Genomic DNA, 24,764 nt, shown 5'->3' with positions numbered 1-24,764 from the left:
CTTTTTGGCAGTGAAGACATAGCCAAGGCAAAGGCAGACTGTAGTTTTAACACAAGTTAGCTGGTTAAGGTAAAGTGGAAAGCCTAGTATTTTTGCTGACTCGTGTTAAGTCAATGTACTGCTTTGCCTTAACTAGGATTTTAACCTTGTTACTACTTATTGGCTAACAAGAACTCACTATTTTTCCTAGTGAAGATAAGGCAAGAAGAAAGTGGGTGGTGTAGCTCAGGCCACAGATCATGCTGTGTAACTTCACGTTACTTCTGACACCACTGAGTAAGTAATGTAAGTCTACTTCCAGCCTTGTCACTGTTTTGTTGTGTAATGTTAGACAAATTATGTCACTCCTCTGTCTCAGTATAGGGACACTAATGGTTTCCTAGATCTCTAGGGGGTTGTGGGGCTGAATTCATTAATGTTCCTGAAGTGCTAGGCTTGTCATAAACAGATGGTTAAGGGTTAATGTCTCTTTTACCTGTAAAGGGTTAACTAGCTCAGTAAACCTGGAACACCTGACCAGAGGACCAATCAGGAGACTCTCTCCGTTGTTCTCTCTTGGGATTAAGAGAAGCCAGTCATGTAACCAGATTCTCCAATCTTACTGAAACAGACTCTCAGGTTCCAGATAGTAAGTAATAGATAGAAAGTGTATTAGATTTATGTTTGTTTTCTTTCTTTGCAAATGTGTATTTTGCTGAAAGGTTTAATCTCTGTTTGCTGCAACTTGTATTTGTGCTGGGGGGAGGATTCTCTCTGGTGTGTCTAAGCTGAAAGACCCTGTAACATTTTCCATCTTGATTTTACAGAGATAATTTTTACTTTTTTTTCTTTCTTAAATTAAAAGCTTTTCCTTTTTAAGAACCTGATTGTTTGTTTTTTTTATTCTTGTGTGAGACCCCAGGGGATGGGGTCTGGACTCACTAGGGAATTGATGGGAGAAAGGAGGTGGGGGGGGGGAGCCTGATTTCTCTCTGTGTTAGGATCACTGTCTCTCTCTCAGGGAGAGTCTGGGAGGGAGAGAGAAGGAGGGGGAAGGTGAATTTCCTCTCTGTTTTAAGATTCAAGGAGTTTGAATCTTGGGGTCCCCAGGGAAGGTTTGGGGGGCCATAAAGTGTCCCAAAATGCTATATTTTTGGGTGGTGGCAGCTCTATCATTTCTAAGCTAGTAATTAAGCTTAGAGGGGTTCATGCAGGTACCCCATCTTTTGGACGCTAAGGTTCAGAGTGTGGAATCATACCTTGACAAGGCTCATATTTAAGGCACTCTACAAGTGCAATGTATTATCACTTTTTTAGAAAAAGAAGGGCTGTGTTTGTGAATGGATAATCATTTTCCTGCATGGACAATCTTGAAAAGATATTGTCTGGTCAAATTTGGCCCAATATTAAAAGCTTTTATAATACTTAAAACCAATAGACATCGTTACATGATTTTAAAAGAAAAATCTAATGAAAAGGTTTCTTTAAAACACAATAATTTCCTTTGTAGAGTCTGCAACTTAAAAATTGCATATTCTGCAGGAGAGCCTGAAAATATTTTCTAGACATAGATGTGAAATTAAGCTATTTTCATTAACAGGAATGCAAAAAAGGAGGCGATCATAAATGCTGATGGGCATATTATATTGTTTTAAATTGGTAATGTGCTTAACATTGTTTAATATAGCAACATTCCCTTAAATTCATGGAGATAAGGATTTTAAAAAATGTAATGACAAAATTTTGACATGAGTCCTTTAAAAACTACCTGTAAAGAAGAAATTATGCTAGAGCTAATCCATTAGCTCCAAAGAGGCACAGTACCCTGTTTTGGCCCTGATCCTGCACTGGTATTTGCTAGCACAGACTCTTGTGCTTACGCAGCTCATAAGCACATTAGCGGATCTCAATGCAAGATTTTTCTTTCTTACCACATTTCCATTCTGTCAATTTTCATCCTTTACAAGCATTATTTCTGCATGTCTCTCTTCATTATGGCAAAATGGAATGTATTCACTTTCCTTGCTTCAAATCTCACTTTTGATCTCTGACTGCCTGATAAGCCTAAACAAACAGACTGTATAGTCTCCTGGCAAAGTACACATGTAACTCATTAACACTAAGAGATTTAATTGCATATACGCTCCAGAATGTCCAGCATCTGCTTTTCATTCTCCAGACATACACACACATTGCCAGATAGGATTTCCAGTGGAGGGTGTTTTAGTCACTCTTTGATGGTTGTTGTTGTCCTTTTATTTCATCTTCCATTTTGTCTGCATTGAGAGACAATGTACACAGACTAAAGGTCAGAAATGAAATGGAATGTGAAGGGGCACTTCTGCATTCACCACAGTGAACTTCAGTTTATGGGGAGAAGACAGGAAGAAGATGACGTAGTTGTAGATAAGGTGGCTCATTTTAATAGGCACAGTCATAATGTGAGTCTATAATCAAACAACCCAGGAAAAAAAAATACATAACAAAACTGGAGACAGGTCACTCATTGACAGGCTCTCTGTCTCAGAAACGGCTCAACATGCTCAGAAAAGGATTCTGAAGGGCATCGTCTCATCAGGAGCCTTCCAGATACCATACCCAAAGAGGGAACCAGATGTACTGAAAAGTATACGGTTTGAAAAGATAAAAGGGCATAACAAAGCTGTGTTGTTGCTAACATAGCAGCATGTGGCTGGGCGGGAATGCCCATTTCCAGTATTATGAATGGGTTTCATAGTAAATGAATAAAAAAAATTAATAACTCAATAACAAAAGAATGTGAGGCAGAAATGTGGGAATTTACAAGCAAAGACTTTTAATCTGCACTTACAAATGCTGTGTTATTAGAGTCCAGTGGCTGTAGGATTAGAATTTATATATATATTTCTATTTTCAAAGTATCATTAGTGATTCTTCACAGAATAATTAGTGGGTTTCGCTGTTTATAAATTAATCTTGTACTAAATAATGGGAATGAATCCCACACCATTCCTGTGTTGGAGGAAGTGTGAAGCTGACTACAGCACGGATGGCAAAATCTAATCATTAGAAATTCTCTGTATTGCAAAAGTCCTATGTGGAGCTGAAGATAAATGTCTTCATCTTTTATTGTAGTATTGGTAGTGTATCACATGACAGCCTATTCCAGGTGTGAATCCACACTGTCTTCATTCTGTTACAGTCACGGTTTTTCACATTTTTGAAAAGTTTTCAGTTTATTTTATATAGAATCACTTAGGTTTGTACTGATCTGTCTGCCTCCATGAAGACAGAGCAATGGCCTTTCTGTGTCATAGTTTTGGCCAGTCTTGCTCACTGAGATTCTGGGGCGGTTAGGAGTTCTCTAACCTGTGAATTAGATCAGTGTCTTTCCTGACTGGGGTAAGCCACTGGTGAAGTACCAGGGCCATTGCTGGTGGAGTGTGTCAGCACATCCCTATGCAGGGAGGCTGGGTGCCTGCTGTCCTTAAATCAAGAATCATACAATAGCTGCTTTAAGGAATGATCGCTTGAAGCTGATGACTTGGATCAAACGTCCCATTTATGAAGCATCATTGAAAGACTATGGTAGGAAAACATCAATTTCCCTAGTCATCAGAATTCCTAGAGTTTGATCGATTGAGTTTTAGGCCTGAGTTTGGGGTAGAAATGTCCATGATGATTTTATTAGATCTGTCATCTGTCTTTGGTACTCTTGATTGTAGTTTTATTGGGACATCTCTGCTGGTTAGGCATGACTGAAGTTGGTATGGAGTACTTCCAACTGTCTACATTTGAGAGGCCCAAAAGAGTGGCTTGGGGCATTGCCTGTTTGCTCCAACAGCTCTTGTAATTGGGGCAGGCACAGTAGGGGTCAATTTCTTCTTCCTTCCTGCTTGACATGTATAAGAAATAGCTAGAACAGGTAATGAGGAAATGTGGAGCTGCACTACATTCAGAATACTGATGATACTCAGTTCTGTGTCCCTCTCACATCAACTGCACTTAGTGCAGTGGAACAAATAATCTGGCGTCTTTCGTCATCGGCAATCCTTTCAGGATGACAACGATCTCTTTAACAGGTTTTATTTTTCATGGGTCCTTTTCATGGGTCCCATGGGTGACTGAGGAGTCCGATCCTTAAGCCACAGGCTCGTTGGCAGACATTACAGGTGGTGTTAGAAGACAAAGTTGGGCCGCAATCGCTGCATGACCATTGTCTTTCCTTGCTTTTCTGGTATTTTTCTGCAACCAGGGCAAGGCGATTTTCCTTAAAAGTGGATGTTCCCTCTCTGACAAGTCTTCGACAGTTATCCCTATCCTGGGTTGCTGTCTCCGTGGGTGTGGTTTCGATGCCACATCTCTTGATATTTATCTTGGGAGTGTCTTTAAAGTGTTTATTTTGATCTCCCCATTTCCTTTCTCCTTTGGTGAGTTGGGCATACAGCAGTTATATTGATAAGTGTATATCAGGCATGTGCACGCAGTGCCCACTCCACCTCAGCTGGTGCTGGATAATCGGGGCCTCAACACTGAAGATGTTGGCCTCTCTGAGGACACTGACATTAGTATGACAATCCTTCCACTTTACGTTGAGGATCTTCTGAAGAAAGTCCTGGTGCTGGCATTCCAGGTTTTTTAGGTGTCTTCTGTAGTTCACCCAAGTCTCGCAGCCGTCAAGGAAAGTTGGGATTACCACCACTTTATAAACTTAAAGTCTAGTATGTGTTCTGATGTTGTGATTGTTGAACCCTTGGTGAGACAGTCTGCTAAAGGGAAGGCTGGCATAGCGAATTCTATGCTGAATCTCGACATCTATGTCTGTCCTCTGTGGGAGATGGCTGCCACATTTTCCAGTTCTCTTTTGTTGATGTAGATCTTCCTTGCTGGGTCTGATGATTGACCAGGGACTGGCTGGTGTAGAACTTTTGTTTTGCCCATGTTCAGAGTTAGCTCTAAGCTCTTGTAATCTTCAGAGAAGCAATTAAGGGCTGTTTGTAGATCCTCCTTTGAGTGTGCAACTACAGCACAATCATCTGCATACTGGAGTTTGTTTTATTGTTGCCAGTATTACTTTAGTACTGGCACAGAGACGAGAAAGGTTAGGAAAGTCTTGACCATTACTTTAGCTCTGGCTTTAGGCCTCATACCAGGCCTCTGATACAAGGGTTTATGTTTCAGGGCTTCATCTTACTACACACATCATGTCTATCAGCAAATGTTTGGATATTTTTTTGCTTTGTCCTCCCACCATTTGTTTTTGATTTCTTGGATCCTCCTTCGAACTTCAGCTTTGAGCTGAGAAAGAGCTCTGCTTCTGACAGGATAGTGGTTGGTTTTGCCAGTTGCAGAAAGCTTTTCTCTTCTGGTCCAAAAGGGCTGTAATCTCAATGCTGTTGTTGTTGTCAAACCAGTCCCAATGGCAGCAGGTAGCAAGGCCAATGGATTCCTCGCAGACCTCATGGACAGTCTGTTTTAGGGCTTCCTAATCTTCGACGCTTGTGTTGTCATTTCCAGGTGTGCATATGGCCAGTTTTTCACTGAGGAATATTTGGAAGTTCTCTTGGTGCACTGAGGATTGAAGTCATGGGATGTTTTATTGCTGTCTGCGTGATTTGGATTGCTTTCTATGTTTCGCTGCAATCCTGATGGACATGACTGACCTCACCAGCTGCGTGGTCAGTTCAGCAATCATCCGCTCCTCTCATGACACAGGTGATTTAGACATCTCTTAGATCCATTGTTCTTACAAAGGCCTAGGAGGTGCCACTGTTTTGAGTGGGGGTGTTGCCAAGTTGTTTTGTACTTGTTGCTTTGTCTGAAGATGGTGTTTGTGATCATAAGGTCTTGCTCTGCACATTTGCTGAATAGAAGGATGCCATTGGAATTGGTCTTGCCCACTCCTTCCTTCCCAGTGATGCTACTCCATCTTGGCCAACTGTTGCATTAAAGACCCCTAAGAGGATTGTCTTATTTGGTTTTGGAATGGATGACAAAATTTTATCAAGGTCAATGTAGAAAGATTGTTTCTGTTCTTCTTCAGTGTCAAGAGTTGGTGCATATGCACTGATGATAGTGGCAAATGACTTACTGACCAATTGAATGCAGAGGGTCATAAGGCGCTCATTGATGCCAAGGGGGAGCTCAGTCAGGCGGTCGACCAGAAGGTTTTTGATTGCAAAGCCAACACCGGATATTTGCTTGTCACTTGCTGGTTTTCCTTTTCAGAAGAAAGTATAACCGCCACCCTCTTCCCTCAACTGGCCTTCATCTGCATGTCTTCTTTCACTGTGAGCAGTGATGTCAATGTTGTACCTCAAGAGTTCTTGGACAACGATTGCTGTTCTGCATTTGGGTCTTTCACTTTTTGATTTGTGGAGTGGGGTCAGGAAGAGGTGGGGGAGAGAGTGGGGAGGAGGTGTAGAGGAAGGGGTGGAGTGGGGGCTGGGCCCTGGGCAGAGACGGGGTTGACTGTCACCTGGGAACTCGGGAAGTTGGCACCTCTGAACCTGGTAAGCCTAGGCATACTAGACATTCCAAGTTGCAAGAAACATTTTCGTTTTTTGACAACATTGAGTGATCCCTCTGGACATGGTTGTCCAGTCAGGTATGGTGGGATAGACCCATGATCATACATGATCGAACTAGAGGTAATGCTTCAACACATATAATCTAGTTCTTGCATAATTAGGTTGCCATATTTAAGTTCTTGCATAATTAGGTTGCCCATCCCATTAGGAGTGGGATCTGGAAGGGCAAGGTGGGGTACAGTTTCTATTGTACTGTTTCTACCACCCTTACTTCTGCACTGCTGCTAGCGGCAGTGCTGCCTTCAGAGCTGGGTGCCTGGCCAACAGCCACTGCTCTCCTGCTGCCCAGCTCTGATGGCAGCACCGCCACCAGAAGCAACAGAGAAGTAAGTGAGGCAATACCATACTTCTCGGACACTTGTTCATATGTCAAAGTCTGCCTGGACAAAGATCGGAGGACCAAAAAAGATGTCATGTCTGGGAAAATCCAGATGTATGGACCTGGTCATAGGCACTGACTCCGTGGGTGCTCCAGCCTTGGAGCACCCACAGGGGAAAAAAAAAATAGTAGGTGCTCAGCACCCACCAGCAGCCCTGTGGTTCAGCTCCTCCATCACAGTGCCTCCCGCCCACCACAATCAGCTGTTCAGTGACATTTGGGAGGTGCTGCGGGGGAGGGGAGGAGTGGGGGCAGGAAGAGGTGGAGGAGGGGATGGAGTAGGGGCTGGGCCCGGGGCAGAGAGGGGGTTGACTATCACCTGGGAAGTTGGCACCTCTGAAGCTGGTAAACCTAAGCATAATAGAATTCTAGTGTTTGTTTCCTGGATCAAGCTAAGCAATTTCTCACATAGCTAGGAGAAGTGTTGTGTTGCTAAATGTGTTGACTGAATTTGCAAGAAAATTGGAATGTAATGAGAATTAGGGGCAAAGACACAGAATTTAATCTGCAAAAATTCCAGGAATAATATAGAGCCTCTCCAGGGCTTAATTCAGAAGACCTGTCAGCAATGAGACAACCGTCCATGCGCCTCCTTATGCTGCTCACCAGTGGACTAACTCTTCCAGCCCCTGATTAAGACCCAAGTAGAGGAGGGAGTTCCTTTTCTTAAAACAGCAGAGTATGTGGCTGGCAAGAGGAAAGGCTGCAAACTGAAAATTCTGCCTAATCTTCTATTATAGGTCCCCTCCTGTTTGTGGGAGTGATAGGTTGAAGATTCCAGTATAGGGGGTGGCGAATAGGCCCCTAGGGGGCTTTATGCAATAGAAAATAATCCCAGCAGCTACCAGACAGCACAACTTCCCTAAACCTCACTACAGTCACAAGGTGCTCCCTTTCCAATGGAATATTCCCCTCCCCCCATAGTACTGCTTGTTTAGATATTACATAATCACTCTCTCATAGGAGGATTTTTTTTCTTTTTTCATCAAGCCTCAAAGAAGACCCATGAGTATTTTCCTGTGGAGTTTCATCTGCTCTGTAATGAAGGTGTCATGGTTGCCATCATTCTTCTCAGGGTGCGCTGCTGTCCCTTCTCAGAGTCTTGCCATGTGCACCCTACAGGCGCCAGACCTTGGGCTTTTATCTCTCCTGGGCTGGAACTCTGTGGTTCACCCACACTTAGACCAGGACCTGGGTTTCACCCTATTGGGAACAACCAGGAATACTTCAGTGAGGCCAACTGGAGTTTGGACCCTGCAGGATTTCTCTTTAGGAACCTGTGACAGCACCTGATTCAAGTGACTCAAAAACAACTTCCTCAAAATGAGGCATTATTTAGTCTTTCACCCAAAGGTACAAACGGTACAGGGCCAACATATAAAACAAGAGTTGGACACACATTTCCTTACCTATGTTTTAACCTCACTATCCATAGCTCAAAACAGGGCCAACTTATTCTGCTTCTGGGTTGGGAGAAACAGCCTGCACTTTTTACAGAGTGCTCCCTCTGCCGCTGATTAAATCTTAGCAGCCTGTCAGCTTTCACAGACATGCTGGAAAGCCTCTCCCAGCTAACCCACACCTGTTCCTTTTCTAGGGTCTTTGAGGTTTAAGAATCTCCTTTGACCCCATAGCCTTGGGAAAAGTACCCCATACCCTGGAGGGCCTGGAGGGAGGCTGCGTGTTCTCCCCCCAGTTGATGGCCCAGCCATTCTTATCTTAACTCCTTTGAAGCTGTCTTATCTGGGTCATCTGTCCTGCTTGGTTCCTTACCAGCCCCTTTTACAGCCAGCTTTGATTTAAACCTATGCTTCCAGTCAGGTAGCAATACAAAGTGGAACAAGGACACCGAGTTACATATAGTATGTATAAGAATAATGCAGGTACTTCCCAGTTCACCAATGATGATGCCACATAGAACAATACAAGTTTTATCAGTTCGGAGAACTGATAATGATTTTGTTTCTATAGTCCCTCCTGTGGCAGCACTAAAATTGCATCTGATATAAAGAGAGACGGTTTTTTTCCCCCAACAACGTGTTAAACATTCTGCTGATTTTTTTTTTTTAATTTTTTTTTTTTAATTTTAAATCACAGAATTATTTGACTTGTGACTTCAGCCTTTGTGAAAGCTGCAGGGTTGGTAGCCCTAGGGACTGAAGGCACATGTAGCCATGTGTGAACTTATCACAGCATTTTCAGGGTATTGTTAGTTAATATCTTGAGCATCTCAATGCATGTGTAGCAGGAAAGCTTGTAAATGATTTCCCATTAACTTCAGTGAGAGCAGATTTTGTCTCTGATGTGGTTTTACTTTCTTATCACAGTGCAAAAAGGCCTTTAACAGGCTTGTTTCTGGAAACCCTGGGTGGCTAAGATGCCAGAGGAATTATGCTAGCTCCCACCCTCTTCTGCAAGCGTATAAAATTCTGCATTGGAACATTTTTGAAGATACTGTAGACCAAATGCTGTGGGAGGCTGAGCCCTATTATAGCTGATCTTTAGCTAGGCCTCTGTTACTAACAACATTCCCTCTAAATTTCCTTTGTACTGAGTGGGCTACAAACACCATTGAACACCACATTTGTGTCCTGGGACAAGCTTACACTTTTTTTGTTTTTTGAAGTCTTCTTACTGTACTAATTTGGTGTGCATGTGAGAGGGGTGTGCACAGAGTGTGTGTGAGAGGGGGTGTACACAGGGAGGTGGGTATGAGAGGGGGTGTGCACAGGGTGTGTGTGAGAGGGGGTGTACACAGGGAGGTGGGTATGAGAGGAGTGTGCACAGGGTGTAGGAGTATGCACATGTGTATACAGGGAACTGGCCTAAGGTGCCCCTCAGTATCATACATTAGTTCTCATCACTGCCATTTGCGGGGTCCTAGAGGAAAGTGATTTAGCTCTGTAGTAGGCAGCCCTAGGAGCTTGGCCAGGAGTCCGTGGGGGGGAGGGGGGAGGCGATGGGGCAGTGTCTGACTGCACCTCCCCTGGATCTGGGATTTCAGAGCCCCAACTTGGACTCTCTCAGAATGGGGTCCAGGCTGCAGCTCCAGCGGCAGCAGCAATTGCTGAGTGGATACCAACTGTGTGGTGGTGCTATGGCCTTATCAGGCTGCAGCTCCGGAGTCTCCACTATCCTGGGATGGTAACGCGGAGTTCATCCATGCCTTCACTTGAACTCCTTTACAAGGGGTATTCAGGTGCCTCGTCTCCTCTCAGCCAGACTGAGCATGTCCCTGAGACTGGAAACACTTCCATTCATTCCACAGCAAGGAGACGGCCACGGCAGGTGGGGGCAGTTCAGGGTCTTAAAGGGCCACACCATGTTCCTGCTGGGGCTGCACAGAGGAGACGTGAGTAGAACCGTTTTTGGCTTGCGCAGCGTATACAGGACTGCTGCATGGCTGTGCGTGCACACAGTTGATAGAGTATGTACTGGTTACTAAGGCCCTCATCCTGAAATGAATTCCGTGCAGTTATATCCCTTTTAAGCCCATTGAAACCAGTGGGGATCTGCATGGGCAGAGAAATCCATTCCCATGGCCAGGGGTGCTGGAACAGTTTTTATAGTGGGGTGCTGAGAGCCATTGATCCAAACTGTAAACCCTATATATGATGGAAACCACTTCAAGCCAGGGAATGCAGCAGCACTCCTAGTTCCAGCAGGATTGGGGCCTAAGATTCTGGAGAAAAATGTGTATTTTATTAGTTCCTAAATTCAGTTCATGTAAATAACTTGATAAGATAAAGCCACTGTTCGGTAATCAAACACCAAGAAATTGAATTAATTGCATGCAAGTAATATTCATATGACAGTCATGTGGCCTTTAATACCTGGTTGTACGGTTGAGTGCTTTCTTTGCTCGCCGACTGCATTACGGTACTGTGAACTCAGACATTTCTACAGGGATGCAGTCTTAGCTTCCAAAATGCATGGGACTGTATGTAACAGGAGGAGTTTTAGCTCATTTGAGTACACAGTAAGTTTTTGTTTTTGTTTTTTTCATATATATATATATATATATAATACTTACTCTCTGTGTGTGTGTGTGTGTGTATGTGTGTGTATATGTGTGTGTATATATATATATATATATATATAAAATACAACTGCTTATTGTATAATGGTTGTTGGATACATAGCATCATGAGTATACATAGCATCGTGCAGAAAGCAAACTGTGCCATTTCAGAAGCTCTTTGCTCCGAAGGGCGTATGGTTTAAGGCCCACATTGGGACAGTACAGAACAATACAAAACTAATGACAGAGAAGTGAGTGTGTAAAATGTAAAATGAGAGCTGTGTATTTAGGAAGAAATTTAGCTGGTGTGGTTTTTACTAGTATGTTGTGATTATGTTAAGTAACTGAACACAATAAATGCTGGTAAAAATAATTTTTTTTTAGTCAGGCTTATTTAGAGAGAGATTCTACGTCTCGCTGAGCCAGAGTAAATCTAAAGTAAGTTGAACTGAAGCCAATGGAGACATTTGGGGCTAAGGACATGTGTACACTACAGACTTTTGCTGATGCAAGTTATGTTGGCATAAAGCCACTGTATATTGCTTGTGCATGTGCGTTCTTGGCTCCTCGCATTGGTGCTGCACATACTCACCAGGAGTGCTTGTTTTGATGCACAGCGCGGTGCGTCATGGGTAGGTATCCCAATGTCCATGCTAGTGCACTGTCTGTTGCGAAGTTTTGACAATGCATTGTGGGGCAGAAACACAGGGGTGACTGAGACTCTGGGCTCAAGTTCCCATCATGCAACTTTCTCCATCTTATTATGCTATCTGTATCCCATAATCTTCACACTTATTTTTTAAATCCCATGAATCTGAAACTGGAGAGGGGCAGACCGCCCTGGGGGACACAGCATGTATTCTGGGAGGGTGAGAAGCTTTAGGGGGAAAAAATGTACTGCACATATTTTACTCACAGCAACAAATATTCATGTCCATTTTAGTTATATACACTGACCTGTGAGAGCCATAGTTGATGTGTATATGTGAAGCTGTGATTGTCCTTACTGTCCCCTGGTGTGGAGTGGTGGGGTAGGGATGCAGCCCTGATGCCACGTGGAATGGTGGGGCTGGTGTAGAGAGGTGCTACACTGGACTTCTGCATGGACTGCAAAGGGAAGTGAGCTTATGATTGTTGAACCTGTAGGTCCACACCAGCCTGCAGCTTGCTGCTGAAGAAACCCCATTATGTCCTCCTGCATCTCCCATTCCTCTTCCTGCTGAGACACCTGGGCTTTTCTTTTCTCCACTCTTTACTCCTCTGTACAGTCTGTAGTGTTCATCCTCCAGGCCCTCTGCTCACAGTCTGTTGCAGCACTGGCTTGCACGATCTTGCTGAACATGTCATCCCGAGTCCTCTTCTTTCTCCTCTTTATCTAGATTATGTGTTCCACAGGTATGGAGGGGGAACTCCTCATGGCCACAATGGCAGCAGCTACAGATAAAACACACAGAGGTACCTCTGCCAGTATAGTACAGTGGAAAGTGAAAGTTAAGATTCAGAACTCCTATCCTTTGCTCCCCTAAAGTCTTAAATAAGATGTACTTATTGACACTTCTGCTTTAGAGTGCTTGTGCATGGCACCACTCACAGCACCAGCCACGGGGAGCATGGCCCTCTGTGGTAAGGAAATTGAAAAGGGGATTGCTAGGATGTATGACACTATGAGCATAGGGCAATGGTGGCATTGAACATTGATGCTATTTTCTGCAAGTGGTAGTGCTTTTAGCTGGTATCTCACTTCTGAAGGTAACAAAGGCACAGAAAATGCAGCTGTTACTAGCATCCAAAGCCTTCCAGGCCTATTTGTTGGTAGCCTGTGTACTGAAATGGTTCCTGCAAAAGCTATCACTGACAGGAGTGTGAAAGTGTCCTGGTGTGGATGAAGAAATAAGGTGGCCATCCCTAGAAACTTTTGGGACTGGATTACAGATTATTTCCATGAAAGTTTCATTGTGATCTCTCAGAAGGATTCAGGGAACATCCCTGTGAACGTAAACAAACTGTTCTGCATGCCACCTTCCCTCCCCTGCTAAATCTAGAGGGGAATAAAAAACAGACAATTCTACTTCTTTTTATTGTACCACTACCTCTTCTAGTATGAGTAAGTTAATGAAGAGTCAATAGCTGTGTCCTCTTAAATTGGGGGCACCATCACTGTAATGGGAAATAAACCTTACCTGAGGTTTTCCCCTGCACTGGGCTCACCTGTGCTGGACTGCTGGGACTAACTGGACTGTGGTGGAGCCTCAAACAGCTCTGGCTCACGGCATAGTTGGATCCCCCTGTCATTTGTCCCCCATCCTCCTCCTTTTCCTCACAGTTCACGGCAGGAGCCTGTGACTTGGGCTCCTTGGAGGTATCCATGGTGGACTTTGAGGACGTGGTGGTGGTGTCAAAGTCTTTTCCCCACTTTGAACTTTAGCGTCCAAAAAGTGGGGACCTGCATGATTACTTTTAAGCTTAATTACTAGCTTAAATTTAGTACACTGCCACCAGCCAAAATATAGTGCTTGGCACACTTTCTATTTCCCCAAAACCTTCCCTGGGAAACCAAGACCCAAACCCCTTGGGTCTTAAAACAAGGAGAAATAAACCATTTCCCCTCCTTTCCCCCCCAGACTTTCCCCTCCCTGGGTTGCCTTGGGAAGCTATACAGATCCAAACTCCTTGGATCTTAAAACAAAGAGGAATTAACCAATTCCAATTCCTCCTTTCCCCCCTACGCAATCCTGGGAGGTTTAACTCAGTCCCTTGGATCAAAAGAAGGAAAATCAAGTCAGGTCTAAAAAGGAAAGCTTTGTAATTAAGAAAATGTGTTTTTATTGAAGCGCGGGATTTTCTTATTTCTCTTGTAAAGTTTCAGGAATGGTAAAACTACTTACAGAGTGGATAGAGTTTATAGGACTAGAAGGGACTTCACGCCCCCCCCGCTATAGGGGAAAGCACCAACCACAAACCACCCCCCCACCCAGAGAGTTCAAAGTTACAGACAAACAGAGGGTAAAAGTAACCTTCCAGCCAAAATTAACGATTTATCAGTTATAAACAAACATTAAAACTGATGTTGAAGATAATCACACTGTTCCTGGCTGAAAGTATGCTACTGTTTTTTGAACTTGAGAGAGCTGATTCAGACGATGGGGAAAGCCTGGGTGTACGTCTGGTCCCTCTTAGCTCAGATGAACAGACGAACTCTAAAACAAGACAGCACAAACAAAGACTTCCCTCCACCAAGATTTGAAAGTATCTTGTCCCCCCATTGGTCCTCTGGTCAGGTGTCAGCCAGGTTTACTGAGCTTCTTAACCCTTTACAGGTAAAAGACATTAACCCTTAACCATTTGTTTATGACAAGTGGTGTCTCTGCCAAGTATTGCATGTGGCTCTTTGTAAAAATGGCAGGTCTGTAGCTTGGCATCAGATCCCTGTTGGCTTCCCTGGCCTTTTCCTTGGTTTTCACACGGCACTGTTGCTGATCCCTGTTGTACCCCTTCTTTTGCCTCCCCCATGCCATCTGCTCATAGATGTCCATGTTTCGGTGGCTGGTCCATAGTTGTGCTTGCACAGCCTCTTCTTTCCACCTCCCCAGGAGATCCAATATCTCCTGTCTGCTCCAAACCAAAGCATGTCTGGAGCATGTAGCCAGCCTGGTCAGCTGGGCAGTTGCACGCAGCAACTAGGTGTGTTTGCTAAGCTGGACAATTAGGAAACGACATTTCAAAAATTCATGAGCTTGTAAAGCGAGGGGGAGCTTCTGGTCTCCGTGAAAGCTTGGCAGCGGAGTTCACAGTTATGACCAGAGTGGTCAGTGTCTGGCATTGTGGGATGGCTGCTGGAGGACTGTTAGGATTGACATAGGTTCTGTAATTTTCACTCCATGCATCTGAAGAAGTGAGGTTTTTTGCCCACGAAAGCTTATGCCCAAATAAATCTGTTAGTCTTTAAGGTGCCACTGGACTCTTTGTTGTTTTTATAGGTAATGTAGTGTCTACATTTGTGCTCCATTGCCCTCTGTGTATCAACCCTGGCTCAGTGCCTCTCAGGCAGATAATGTTACTATGTCGGCATAATAGAGAGCTGACATCGATGGGTGGCAAATTTAAGAGTAGATACATGCATAACTAGGTCAGCGCAAGGTGACTTACATTGACTTAAGTTTGAACTGTAAACCAGGTTTTATAGTGTATATCTGACAGCAGAAGTTGGCTTTGTTTATGATCAGGAGATGCAATAAGAAGTTAAACAATTTGTGTCTACATAGGATTTTGGTGACAGATTCCTATTAAAAAAATTCAATTCTGTTAACATAGAATTTAAAAGCCTTGATGCAGAAGCCTTTGCTAATGTAAGTGATTCTTATTCAAGGTGTCCCATTTGTACTCAGCTGGTTAGGTTTCAATTCTATGAGGTGCAGAGTGACACACACACACACACACACACACACACACACACACACACACACACACACACACACACACACACACACACACACACACACACACACAGCACACACACACACACACACACAGCACACACTACACAGCACCTACCTCCCTTCTTGTCAAAGTTGCGTGGAAATGGGTCCATTTTCATTACACTCACAAACAGTTCTTTTCTCTCTCCTCGCTGCTGATAGCATCACCTTATCCTGATCACTCTGTGTTAAGAGTGTGCTTCGATAACCATCTTTCATTGACACACACACACACACACACACACACACACACCTACCTCCCTTCTTGTCAATTGGTGGAAATGGGCCATTTTCATTACACTACAAACAGTTCTTTTTCTCTCCTGCTGCTGATAGCTCACCTTATCTGATCACTCTGGTTAGAGTGTGTATGGTAACACCCATTGTTTCATGTTCTCTGTGTATTTTCCACTGCATGCATCTGATGAAGTGGGCTGTAGCCCACAAAAACTATGCTCAAATAAATTTGGTAGTCTCTAACGTGCCACAAGTACTCCTGTTCTTTTCACAATTAATGCTTAATCTGTTCTGCTAAACTGTCACTCAATGGAACAAAGGTTTTTGAGGGGGGAGGTTGCTAGTTTTTTGGGGGAGAAGCAGGGCCGGTGCAAGGATGTTTCGTGCCCTAGGTGAAACTTCCACCTTGCGCCCTCCCCCCCCCATGTCCCCGCCCTGAGGCACCTCCTCCCCACGGCAGCTCCCTACCACCACCCTGAGGCGCCCCCCTTGCAGCAATTCCCCACCCCACACCCTCCACCCAGAGGCACCCCTCCCCCACCCCAGCTCATCCCTGCCCCACCTCCTCCCCGATCATGCCATGGCTGCTTCACTTCTCCTGCCTCCCAGGCTTGCGGAGTCTAAGCTGATTGGTGCCGCAAGCCTGGGAGGCAGAAGAAGTGAAGCAACCACAAGTGTGCTTGGGGAGGAGGCGGGGCAGGGGTGAGCTGGGGCGGGGAGTTCCCTTGCATGCCGCACCCCGCCCTTACTTGCTGCAGGTGGCCCTCCCTGTGTTCCCCTGCCCCAGCTCCCTCCACCTAAATGCAGGCGGCGACCAAGGCAGCTGAAGATCCGGCCACCATGGTCGCTGCCGAAGAAAATGGTGCCCCCCAAATCCTAGTGCCCTAGGCAACCACCTAGGTCACCTAAATGGTTGTGCTGGCCCTGGGGAGGAGATATTTTGAGGGGAACAGGAATTTTTCACACCAGTCCAGTGTAGATACAGGTTTGAATTACCCACTTATATTTGTCCCCTTTGTACTAATCAGGATGTGGAAAGGAGGCAGAAATTGGGCACAGAGCTGGCCTGCAGAGAATTCCCTTTTGTTAGGACAGGTGTGCCAAATCTGGGCCCTTCACCTCTCTTCCCCCTCCCTCCATCCACCATGGGTGCAGGTTCAGTTAAGGATTCTGCATTTGTGGTATAAATTAGAGGTGCTAGGAAGCAGCTCACTGAATTCCCAGACCAGGTTACAAGACACTCACTTTCCTTCTCTTGCATTGAGGAAAACTGAGGCACTGGAGGAAATTTGTCCCCTAAACTAGTTAATCCCAGTATTTCAAGAGTGTAACACTTCAATTTCATTGGGAGTTGAGGACAATGAGGCACTCAATGCCCTGCAGGCTCGAGCCGTTCTACTGAATTGCAGAATGCAAAGGTTTTGACTAAAAATGACTTGGGAGGAAAAGGGAATTGTCCCTCCTCCGCAGAACAGACCTAGGTGAACTTTGGAAAATTCATTGCTTTGTTGAGAATTGGACACGGTATCAGATGCGGGGTGGGGAGCGTGTTTCCCTTTTCCCAAGCTTGCACAGTGTTTAACTCTTCAGACTCAGATTTCTTAAAAGATGTCTCTGTGTGGTCATTCAGTCAATCAATTCAATTTAGTAGTGAGCTTTTGCTTTTATAAACTAATATGTACATAGCAGCAATATCCTGGGTGTATAAAATCTTTATCAGGAACATTCACATGAAACTAGTTTCAATTAAATTATTTGAGGTAATACGTGTGCTTTAGGGACTTGCTCTGTTTTGTTGTTTTTTTGTAGGAACTGCAAGATGTTCCTTGAGGAGCCTGTTTTTATGAGCAGATGGGCCTGTCTTGCTTAAAACTAGTGGCTGCTTCTGTAGAAGTTAACTAACTATGCTAATACATTCATCCCTATCTGTAACTTCAGCTGTGACAGCAATTTGACATCTGTCTGGAATACTTCAGCACCTCCCAGTATATACTGTCAGTTGCTATGTGACACGTAGCAATGCAGTTTCTGCACACAGTTCTGCCATTCATCTTTTACAACCCTATATACAGAATCATTTGTAATATATTAATGTGCAGGCTGAATTGTGGTGCCATGAAATATATGGCACCTAACAAGCTGGGACTCTATTATAGCCTAGGTCTTTTCACTAAGGATTTCTCCTCATTAGGAGGTAATGGGGCATGGATCAGCTTTCATGTTGCACTCTCCATCAGTAGCTGACTCAGGCTGAGGAAGCTAATATCTAACCAGTGGACCAAATTTGGTGATGAATCCTGGTCACGTGCCACCTGAGACATGTTGCACATACACTAAGAAGAAGATTAAACAAGTAAACAGTCACATTAAGCAAGCTGTTAGCTTCGTTGGTTTATAGTTATTACATAACTAATACTAGATTGTACCTTATCTTGGTCTATTTTCAATTAATATGTTGTCATGATTCCTAGCCCAGAGAAGAAACTAATCGTTTACAAAAATGTTATGGTATTGTGATGCCTTGCTCAGGTCACCTAGAACTGTGAACTGCTGCGTTCACAGGCGCTGACTTTCCAAAGTGCCACGGGGTACTCTATCTCTGGCTTTGCCCCAGGCCCCAGACCCCACCCCCACCCCACCCCTTCCCCAAGGCCCCACTCACACCCCGCCTCTTCCTGTCCATGCTCAACCCCTGTCCCACTGCTTTCCCCCCAGTTCCTCCCCTGAGCACACCGTGTCCTTGCTCCTCCCCACTCCCTTCCAGTCTCCTGCACACCACAAAACAGCTGGTTGCGGCGGGCGGGAGGTGCAGGGAAAAAGGAGGAGGCGCTGATCCACAGGGCCTGCTGACAGGCAGGAGGCACTAGGGGGGTGGAGCGTAGCTGATATGGGGGCTGCCAGTGGCTGCTCACCACCCACCATTTTTTCTCTGTGGGTGCGCCAGCTCCAGACCACCCATGGAGTTGGCACCTACGGCTGTGTTACCATGCTGCCGCAACAAGAGTGAGCTTTGCTGCTGCTAAGCTATGAGTCAGTCATAGAGGTCATGGATTCCATGATTTTTATGAAACCTCTGTGACTTAATGAAAATTCCAATAATTCATTCCCACAGCAGTGGGACTCAGGTTTCAGCCCCACGGCTGGGCTCAGGCTTCAATAAATCCATGGTTTATTGTTTGTTGTCTGCATCCTGTCCGTGACTTTTAATAAAAATACCTATGCCAAAATCATAGCCTTAGCTATGAGTCATTGCCCTACCACACCAGGTTGTCTCCCTTGCTAGCAAACTCCTCAGGACTCTGCCAGTCCAAACCTTGCCTTGCAGATCAGTGAACCCCAGTTCCCAAATTCCCCAAAGAGGTTTTCCTGCTGTGTCCAGTCTGTCTCAATGGACCCTCACAGAAGTTATCAAGTTTGCTCTCTCCAGAGAGGCAGAACACACGCCAGCCTGTTAGTTTGGCTGAGGATTTTAGCACTGAGGTGTCTTCTGTAATAAAACAAAACTAAGTTTCAAGAGGCAGGAAGGCTTCCTGAGGGTACAGTCCCCATCAATATTAAATGGCTATCTTCCCTCACTTGCTTGCCTGATGGCTTTGTTGTACTTTTCTTGTTAATGTGCTGTTCATTGCCTTTGTCTCACCTTGCTTAATTTACAATGGAGATGCAGTCAAGCCTGCAAAACAACATTCCTTTGTCTAGGACAAGATGGAGTTAGGCACTGCCTGCCGAACACATTTTAGGAACTTATTTCCGTCACACATCCATAATTCTATATACATCACTTGTACATATGTGACAAAGTGGGAATGTTCTTAATGTTTTCTCTGAATACTGTGTGCCTCAGTTTCCCCTATGTATTACTCAGATATCTAGGTGGTGAGATAAGGGTATGTGATCATTGCAGAGACCCCTAGAGCGCATGGGTCACTGCCAACTGGCTGCCTGGACACAGAGAATGGCCAGCTGTCTGGCAACTGATGGCTGGAGCCTGTCCTCTGCAAGGAGCCAGCCAAAGGGGTTGGAGAACAAAGAGACCAGGTGACCTGCTTGCCTAGGAAAGACACAAAGCATGGCAGTGAGGCTGCTGAGTGTGACTGAGGCTGGGCTGTTGGAAGGATATTCCTGGGGGGATTCTGCGCCTACGCGGGAGCGCAGAATTCATATGGCCTGCATTTTTCTGTGCCCCCTGTGCAGAAAAACGCAAGAAAAATCTGCTAGGGGACATGTGCCTCTTCCCCAGAAGCCCAGGCAGCTCGTCTGTTCTGGTGTGCCTGGAGCAGCCTCAGAGATAGGGGGGGCGACCTGGGCATGCATACCTGCATGATCACCATCGGGGGTGGGGAGCGGGATTGGGTGTACTTGTGTGCCAACAAGCAAGAGAGAGAGAGACTGAGGGCTTGGCTACATTGGCACTTCACAGCGCTGCAACTTTCGCGCTCGGGGTGTGAAAAAACACCCCCCTGAGCGCTGCAAGATGCAGCGCTGTAAAGTGTCAGTGTAATCAGGGCGGCAGCGCTGGGAGCGTGGCTCCAGCACTGCACTCTACACCTGTAAGGGATGTGGTTTACAAGCAGCGCTGGGAGAGCTCTCTCCCAGCGCTGCGGCTCTGACTACACTCACACTTCGCGGCAGCGCTCCCACAGCGCTTCCAGGGCAGCGCTTTGAAAGTTCTAATGTAGCCAAGCCCTGACTCTGTCCCTCTTTGCGACTGCAGCTCCCTGGCGTGTAAGGGTAGGGCTTTTTATTATGCATGAGGTAGGCTAGAGGCACAAATGAAGCAGCCTGCCTGAGTTAATTGACCTCGTTCTCTGAGGCAGAAATGTAGCAGCATGCCTGTTGTTCCTGTTAGTTAACTGTTCCCATTCTCAGTCAATTCCCCCAGGAGCATTAAAACCTGTGAACATTTTAAGGCTCCTACATCGCCAGAGTGATGTAAAGGAGTCTTATTATAAACAGCAGTAAGGGAATCCTCAGCTAGGAAGATCTCTGTGATTTCTCACTTTTTTCCTGTGCCAAAGTGGCACAATAGAGTTTATTTTACTTACCTGTTTAAAAAAAAAAAGGCTTTGAGGGCAAATAAAACATTTACCAAGCAGTCAATAAAATGTCAGGACAATCAGAACCAAGCACTTCCCAGAGTACCCAGCCAGGTCCAGGACAATGATTAGAAAAACTGTATGACTTTCATGTGTGAAAGTCTGAGCAATTTAAAATGACATTCAACTCCTCCCCCCACCCCCCGTTTGGTGTTCTGTAAATTTAACTGAAAATCCAGGATTGTAACTGGAATGCAGAGTATTAGTTACCAAGTGTTTGTCACTTAACTTTCATGTGTTTGGGAAATGCTGAATAGTTATTGTGACTTTTTTCTGTACTGTAGTTTAAATAAATTACCAAAACAATTGAAACGGATGTGATTATATTGCATTAGTTTGACACAAAAAATGCAGATTTTTGCATTTTTTACACAGAATTTTGCATTTTTGTGCACCATTCCCACCCCCACACACCCCAGGAGTAGAAGGAGTTAGTCTGCTGGTTTGGGACTCAGGGAGAGACCTCTGGGCTCTGGATCCCCCCTCCCCCAGATGGACTTTGCTGTAACTTCCTGCTTTCTGTGCTAACAGGATCTGTTCTACGCCATGTTACCATTGACTAATAAACCCTTCTGTTTTCCAGTGCTGGCTGAGAGTCACTGGTGACTGCAGAGGTGGGGTGCATGGCCCTTTTTGGAATGGTGTAAGCAGTGGTGCAAGTAGAAACAATGTCTTGCTGGTTCTGCACTCAATGGAGGGACAGAAAAGGGGGGGGGGCATGTGACCTTCCCATGTGACTCCTCCGTCCCTCAGCCTGGGGCCCCCATGCTCTCCCCATCCCCTCCAACACCACCCCTCTTTGTATATGCAAGCATCAACATGCTTAACTACCCACTTCCCCCCAAATATGTAGTATTCAGTCTGTTTATATGGAATATAGGAGTTGAGTGAGGAGCCATTTCAGCATAGGTATGACTTATTTAAAGACACATTTTAAGTAGAACTGTATCCTAAACTGCTTTATGGTATTGTACCGAAACACTGCATTTCAATGGGGGATTCAACTTCCTTTATAGGAACAGCCTCCTGAAACTCTTACCAGTCCACAAAAGTGGTCCATAGTCATGCAAATAGTCCCATTGTCTTCAATGGGATTGATCAAATGATTAAGGGTTGACAGAATTAGATTCCAAGTTTGTAAATTGTTCTGGACAAAACAATGCCTGAGCTGTCAGATCAGAAGGAGCTTCATTTGAATAAAGGTGGGCAGATGTGTGATAAGTCTTAGCTCCATTGCATACATCACACAATAATATTAATGACCAGTGTGTTACCAGTTTGCATATGACACCTTATGTGACATCTTTTAGATACAGTTTATGACAACAGTGAACTGTGGCCAGTTGTGTGTAAGACCTGTACGGGTACAGTGTGCTCTTGGCCATTTGACATCTGGGGGGCTCCTGGGTCACAAGTATGTGACTTAAACAGCAAATGTCACATGGTCCAATTGTTCTCACGTGGATTATTCTTATAGGGACAATAAACTCCATACACTTGCACTTCTGCAGTGTCCTTCACTGTTCCATCAGAGGGCTCCCTGCTTCTAGTAGCTGCTCTGGCAGAATTGGCAGTGGATTTGAACCATAGATCAAGAGAGAGCATGGGGGGAGAAATTTGCCAAAGCAAGAGCCATCCTCATGGAGGCTCGGTAACTCTGTGCTGCCTTCTGGCCTATGGTCCCTTTCAGAGCAACGCTGCCATGGGCTGTCCCTGACCCACCTCAGTGGGTGGGTTGCATAATTCAGAGTGGGAGGCTTTCCAACCATAAGAATGATACTCACAACACTAGCACCCACTTTTCCTCAATAAACCTCTAGAGAAAAAAAAAAAGTTAAGCACCAAAAGCAAACACCCTGCCCTAAGCAGAACTTTACCCCGAAAAGGAAGACATGCCAGAGACTCATGAAATCCACTCACGGAATCCTAGAACATTAGGGTTGGAAGAGAAGTCAGGAAGTCATCTAGTTCAACCCCCTGCTCAAAGCAGGACCAACCCCAACTAACTCAGTGCCTACAGCATCTGGGATTCCCAGGCAGTCACCCATCCAAGTACTAGCCAGACCCAGGATGGTTTATCTTCTGAGATCGGATGGGACGGAGGCGTTTGATCCGGTATGGCCACAGGCCACTATGACATTGCAACTGCTATTGCCTTTATGTGGAAGGTGCTCCGATACTGTGGTAATAAAACCCTAAAACAGATGCATAGATAAAATGAGTTTCTGTGAGTTTTTCTTCTTTTCCATCCATGGAGATAGAGAGGATGATTTGGCCCATGCTAGTGACAGATGCGAGTCACATCACTTAGTGCACTGCTGGAAGTGCTGGGATACAATGGCAATGAACATGTTAAGAACCTATATAGAACAGAATTTGTAAAAATCATATTGCTGCAATTAAGTTCTCTTGTTACATGCATAAAGTTTATTTCCAGTAGTTGGCAGCATAAGATAGCAAGAAGCAAGAGTTAAAATAAATGTGTCTTGATCTTGCTTTTACATGCATCTAGTTCTGCTGGATTGTTCAACATATTGGCTTGTTATATTTTAGAAACAGCATTCACAATGCAAGTGCGAGGTGGTGTTATGGCTGTCTTTTGAAACAAAGATATCTGTGCTGTATATAACTGAAATAGATTTTATTAAATTGGGATTTATGCAGAGATTCCGCAATTTGACTGGGATTAGGCATTGGTTACACTGGTCTACAATTTTTGAGAAGTCGTCTACTTCAGAGATAAAATGTGGTATTTATTATGTATTTTGATGTGCTGAATTCAAATATGACAATTAAAACAACTGATTGGCTACTGTTTCTAAGATATTTAAGTTTTTACATTTTTTGTCTATGTATATTGTGTAGATAGTAGAGTTTTAATCATAAATTGTAAACCTAGGTCTTTTCATGTGTTTATGGTTGCTTTACATGATAATATTTCACCTGTCCTGTTTATGTAACACTTTAAAAATCAGCAAAAGGGTTATATAAATAAAATTTATTATGAAACAAAAGGCAAAAAACTATTATGTACATAGTTTAGTCCTATTCAGTGTCTACTTGGCGCTTCTTGGCTTGTCTCTTGTATTCATTAAATGGAGCATCTCTTGTCACTGTCCAGCAATAGTCTGCAAGCATTGATGGGCTCCATTTGCCCTGATAGCGTTTCTCCATTGTTGCAATGTCCTGGTGAAATCGCTCGCCGTGCTCGTCGCTCACTGCTCCGCAGTTCGGTGGAAAAAAATCTAGATGAGAGTGCAAAAAATGTATCTTTAGTGACATGTTGCAACCAAGGCTTTTGTATGCCTTGAGGAGGTTTTCCACCAACAACCTGTAGTTGTCTGCCTTGTTGTTTCCGAGAAAATTTATTGCCACTAACTGCAAGGCTTTCCATGCTGTCTGTTCCTTGCTATGCAGTGCATGGTCAAATGCATCATCTCGAAGAAGTTCACGAATCTGAGGACCAACAAAGACACCTTCCTTTATCTTAGCTTCACTTAACCTTGGAAATTTTCCACGGAGGTACTTGAAAGCTGCTTGTGTTTTGTCAATGGCCTTGACAAAGTTCTTCATCAGACCCAGCTTGATGTGTAAGGGTGGTAACAAAATCTTCCTTGATTCAACAAGTGGTGGATGCTGAACACTTTTCCTCCCCGGCTCCAATGACTGTCGGAGTGGCCAATCTTTCTTGATGTAGTGGGAATCTCTTGCACGACTATCCCATTCGCAGAGAAAACAGCAGTACTTTGTGTATCCAGTCTGCAGACCAAGCAAGAGAGCAACAACCTTCAAATTGCCACAAAGCTGCCACTGATGTTGGTCATAGTTTATGCACCTCAAAAGTTGTTTCATGTTGTCATAGGTTTCCTTCATATGGACTGCATGACCAACTGGAATTGATGGCAAAACATTGCCATTATGCAGCAAAACAGCTTTAAGACTCGTCTTCGATGAATCAATGAACAGTCTCCACTCATCTGGATCGTGAACGATGTTGAGGGCTGCCAT

At 44.6% G+C, this 24,764-nt stretch overlaps 1 pseudogene; it reads right to left on the bottom strand.

Moving 5' to 3' along the window:
• Positions 1-22,767: 22,767 nt before the first annotated feature.
• On the bottom strand, positions 22,768-22,885 carry LOC116826921 (5S ribosomal RNA; annotated as a pseudogene).
• Positions 22,886-24,764: the final 1,879 nt, after the last annotated feature.

This window comes from Chelonoidis abingdonii, chromosome 1 (genome assembly GCF_003597395.2).
Source record: "Chelonoidis abingdonii isolate Lonesome George chromosome 1, CheloAbing_2.0, whole genome shotgun sequence".
NCBI classification, from domain to species: Eukaryota; Metazoa; Chordata; order Testudines; family Testudinidae; genus Chelonoidis; species Chelonoidis abingdonii.
This window is presented reverse-complemented; position numbering and strand designations above follow the sequence as displayed.